Below are 5,072 nucleotides of genomic sequence, written 5' to 3' on the forward strand. Positions count from 1 at the left end.
TACTCAAGGTGGATAAAACACAGATATTAGGGCTGAAATGTGGTGAGGTGAAAGACACAGGGAGAATCAGCACAAACTCATGGATGAACTCTGGGAGCTGAGGTTGTTTTCTCCACGTCATGTGAACCAAGCCTGTTGAGTTTCACACGTAGGGCAGCCTGAGGCACACTCGTTTTGTTCTCAGAAAGTGGAGTTTGTAATAAATATGTGGCAGTCTGTGGTAACCAGAAACTATTATTATCACAGGAAATGCTGCTGGTCAGGAGGAACAAATGTATTTGATCCCCCTGGTGTGAACAAGCCTTGAATTTGTCTGTGCTGCACAAACCCTTGGGGTTATTACATGGGCAATGTTCTTAATAACAGGAGAGGCTCAGTAAATGGGTTTGACTCTGAGCAGAGAAGCCAACAAGCCATGGAGAATAACATGTTCTGAGCAGAGGAATATTGTGGAGTGTAAACAGTTGGCTTTTGCCTCATCTGGGTTCTCCTTAGAGCTGTACCATGATGAACGTGACTCGCAGGAAGGTAAATTGATTTAATTCATGTATTAGTAGACAAGAAGAAAGTTTGGGGTGTTTGGAGGGTTTGTAATGCACAATGGAAGGCGGGCGGTGGTTTAGCTGAGACTAAAATAAATTGAGTGTATAGGAGGTTAAATTTCTGCCAAAACTCGTTTTCAGATGCTGCCAGAAGATTCCAACTTATCTCAACTTAGGATCCATCAAAGCCGTGTTAAAGTTGGGTCTCGGGCATTGAGTCAGCAGTTTACGTTCCTGTGGGAGGGAGTGTCGTCTCAACCACAGTGGGAGTGGTGCATGGTGCATGCAAATAACTCTGAACACATCAGCTCTTCAGGGTGGATTTTGGATGAAGATGGAAGGTAAATTAATTTCTATTTGAAATAAAGACAACAATGTTTGTGGTTATTAAGGTCAGTAAGTGATTTCAGTGAAAAATTTGTTCCTGTGCATGAACAAAAAACTTTGCTGTGCTGTAAACATGTTTTGTAACAGAAATAGTGAATCTTGGGGCTTCTATGTTAACAGTAATTGTATTTTTTTTTAAATAAAACAAAAGAGCAAACAGTGAGGAAAATGATTTTGTCTGTAGACTCTGAATTTCAGGGGAAAAGAAAAGAAAGAAAAAGAAAATAAACAAGAAAACCCGGTAGAAAAATGCTTTAAAGAGGGTTTTTGTAAGTAGATTTGAAAGAAAAGCTGCTAAAGACAGAGAAAGGCTTTCTATAAATGAGGAATTCTTTCATTTGTGCTGCTCTTACAAAACAACGCAGGAAATCACACAGGATGTGCTGACGAGAAGAAGGAAGTGGTTTTGAGGATGACATTGAACGCTGCAAGGGCGATGCCAGACGTGTTGGATTCACATGAAGAGTTGGTGTTCCTGCCAGTGAACACCCCCCGAGCTGCCCCTGCCTCCCGAGCCTCAGAGCAGCTGCGGGCACGAACAACTCGGGGAGCTCCGAGTGCGCCTCCGGAGCGAACACCCCCAAACAGCCCCGTCCCCTCTGGCTCCAGGGGGGTGTTATTGCAAAACCTGCTCAGGAACTGAAACTTTTGAAACCTTCCCGAGCTGATTGGTGAAGGCTTCACCTCCTGAGAGTCCTGTTCAACCCGGGACACATCATGTGGGAAGCAGGCAGCGCGTGGGGAGGTGTTATTATAGAAACAGGGCCAAGCACTTGACTCCTGGGGAACTGGAGGCTGCCTTGGCCATTTTGAAGTGATTACAGCAAGCAAGGTAATCCATGTTTATTGAGGTCCTTGGTGTGTTGTTTTCCTTTCCCTCTTGATGTGGTGTGCAGGTTCAAAGGCACCAGCACAGCTCTTTGCCCCAGAGGAGGTGCAGGGAGTGGTTTCTCAGCAGACGGCCTTGCGTGACTGCTGCCTTCGTGTGTGCTACTGCACATGAAAACAGTTTCTGTTCTACACACTCATTTGCCACAGATTTGAATATGCTTAAAAATAACTGTGCACACAAATAATGCATAGGGGTGCACCTACAGAATTTGTGTGTATATATATCTGTGCATCTATTTGGCATATTTTCAATGAAGGTGCCTGTGTATTTCTGCACAGAGTCTAAGTTTGTGCTTCTTTTCCTGTGTAGCTAATGTAGCTCAGATTCTTTTCAGCTAATCTATACAGCTTTTAAGCAGTTGAGTTCAGGTCAGTAGCTGCATGAAGCTGAAAAATCTTAAATTTCTATCAGAGCCCTTAAATCCAAACCCCGAGTAAAATAGTTATTCATAAGGCTTGCTCATAAATGGTTCATTACAGCGTTAGATTGGTGAGCCTATAACAAAATGCAGGTTCCCACCTCCACACTGTTTGTTACTTGTGAACAGAAATTCAGGAGACTGACTCCACAGTATTTAATTTAATCAGAGCCAGTGCAGATCTAGCAGTGCCTGTTCATGTGTATTAAATCTCCAAATGCAGTAATGCATCAATTCTGTCAGTTCCTGCTACAAAACTGGAATATATTTTCCTGCTGTCACCTAAGCATCAGAGGAATGGATATAAGAAAAAGCAAGACCCCAGCTCTCAGCTGTGTGGCTCAAAGGGTCCCTGCTTCAGTGGCACCTGTCCTACCTGTCCTCATGAATGTGAAATGTGCTGTGTGCCTCTGTCTTCCAGGCAAAACATGGCATCAATCCCTGACTTCTGTAGCAAAGCAAGGAACAGCTTTTTCACCAGTGAGAAAATATTCTGGACAAGACAAGAAGGAATAAATGTAGTCACATTTTAAATTTGCAGTTTATAAAACACAACTGATTTCCAAATATGCCAGAGAAAAAAGTACCCTTGCCTAATGAACAAGGTCCACCTGCTGTGTGGCTCTTTTAGTTTCTCTTTGCTGCTGGAAGTGGCCTTTGTGAGAATTAAATTCTATAAATGGTTACACACTGAGGTTTAGTGTTTATTCAGTTTCCCAAGTGGACGTCAGCTCCTGGTAGTCCTGTGGTCCAAGGAGGAGCAGCACGGGTTTTCATGGTGGTAAAAATGAGACAAGTGAGATCCTTGTTCCACACCACCCTAGAGGTTATCAAAGAGCCCTGGGGCTGCGGTTATCCCCACAGGTGCATTCCTTGGGCAGAAGAGCGGAGAGCAAGGATTGGTTCAGTGCAGGGCACTGCTCTCCCAGATGGAAAACACCTTTGCAAATGAAGGAAAGATGGATTGCCCCCAAAACACTGCTTCCTAGGCTAGTGCAAAATACTTCCCAGGACAGCCTGGATTGCTGCTGCTTCAGTGTGGATGCAGCCACACACATTCAGCCTGAACACAGACTCCTGGTGTGAGCACCGTGGCTGCCTTGGCTCCCAGAGCTGGTGTCCCACCCCAGTGGAAACTCCTTGCAGGCAGCCTGAGAGGCCCTGGGTGTTGCCTGGCTGGGTGGAAGAGCTGTGGCCTCCCAGCCTGGCCCTGCACAAGGGTGGATGATCAGCAGAGCTCAGCTGCTGTCTGAGTGCTCCCTTTAGCAGCTGGGCTTTGAGAACAGCTCAGCTCTTCAGAGACTGAACTGTTGAAAATCTGCTCAGTTGTGTAACAAAAGGAGCTGCCACACACTAATTCATAGTGATTCTATCTCTAAGAAAAACCACTTAGCAGATCTGGACAAGGGCTGAAGCTGATAAGGAAAGAACTCATTAAACTGATAGAATTAGAGATCTCTTTTAGCCTTCTCCCCATCTGTCTTTTGCTGCCTGTCACTCACTGTTGTTTCTGTAACTCAGAACAGTAGGTTTGGGGAACAGAGATTATTTCTTCCTACATCTTCTTCTTAAGGTTCTTTTAACATTACATAATTACCAATAACACAAAGGGAATAAGGTATGAGAACTCCAGAAAACCAATTTTTGTGAAGCTGCTCTTGACAGCAAAAAGCCCCTTCTATCTCACAAATCCTTTATAGTAAGTACATCTCCTAAATAAAACATGATAAGACTCAAAAAAATCAAACCCCAGCAAAGCTCTCTGGAAAACCTCTGTAACTAACATGTTGCTGGAGCCAGCAGAGGGATCCTCACAGGCCCAGCTGTTGATTGAGGCTCAGAACAACTCCAAGAGCAGGTGATTGTGTTGGAACACTGCCTTTCTCATGGATGCTGAAGAAACAGACCTTAAATATATTTGTGTAGATATAGATGTTTTAAATGATCTTTTGTAATTTTTTTCCCCAGGAAGGCTTGGGAGAAATCACAGATCGAGGAACACGGACTGACACCTCCTGGCCAGCCCAGCCCAGCACTGGATGGAGCAGGGCCGAGCTGCCCCAGTCCCAGAGGGGTCTTTTCTGTCGGGGTTATCCCTCTGCTCCCATCCTCACTCCCCCACTCCCCTCCTTTGCTTCAAGGCAGTGCAGGCAGCCCTCAGGGCCTCGGTGCCTGAGGCTGTTCACAGACATCTTGTTTTCTCTTTTCATGTCACAGTTTGTCTAGCAGAATCATTCCTTTTTTTTATGTTTAAATGCCTTTTTATGTGAGAAAAAGGTGTACAGTGAAATCTCAGTAAACGGCTACTGAAGTGTGCTGCTTTATAAGTCTGTTTTTGTTTAGGGGTTTTTTTTAATTTATTATGAAGACAAACACTTTCAGGAAATCCATTTTTATTTCCCAGCATCTTTCATTTCTTTTGGCTGGACATCATCGGCCAAATAGGTGTAATAAAACCATGGAAGAAAAGCAAATGTACAACAAGGCACTTTACCTGAGCAGAGGTAAAATTGCACTCATTAAAGAAGCACATTTAGGCATAAAATGCAGCTCAAAAACCTCTATTAAGAGCTTCCACTAGGGAAAAAGATTGCTTTGACCTTCAGAGATTGACGCAATGTGTGATGTTTATTAATAGTTTTAACAAGAAAGTATCTATACAGGGGGTTGTCTTGCCTTTTATTTGGTTGATTTTGAGAGCCCTCACTGTTTCTTGGCTTGCCTACTGAATAGGGTTGATGAAAAACTCCTTGCTCTTAGGTTAATGTCCATCAAAAGATTTCTCTGCTCCTCTGATGATGAAAATAACGCTGTGAATGCTGCAGGACCCCGG

At 44.0% G+C, this 5,072-nt stretch overlaps 1 long non-coding RNA gene across 2 annotated transcripts; it reads left to right on the forward strand.

Moving 5' to 3' along the window:
- The first annotated feature begins 312 nt into the window (after positions 1 to 312).
- On the forward strand, positions 313 to 4,566 carry LOC109144288. Of its 2 annotated transcripts, XR_002044949.3 has the most exons (4): positions 313 to 528; positions 684 to 883; positions 1,295 to 1,761; positions 4,208 to 4,566. It is a non-coding gene; the product is annotated as an uncharacterized LOC109144288 (long non-coding RNA). The 2 variants fall into 2 exon arrangements; XR_002044950.2 differs by lacking the exon at positions 1,295 to 1,761.
- The last annotated feature ends 506 nt before the right edge of the window (positions 4,567 to 5,072 follow it).

The sequence above is a fragment of the Corvus cornix genome, chromosome 20 (assembly GCF_000738735.6).
Source record: "Corvus cornix cornix isolate S_Up_H32 chromosome 20, ASM73873v5, whole genome shotgun sequence".
NCBI lineage: Eukaryota > Metazoa > Chordata > Aves > Passeriformes > Corvidae > Corvus > Corvus cornix.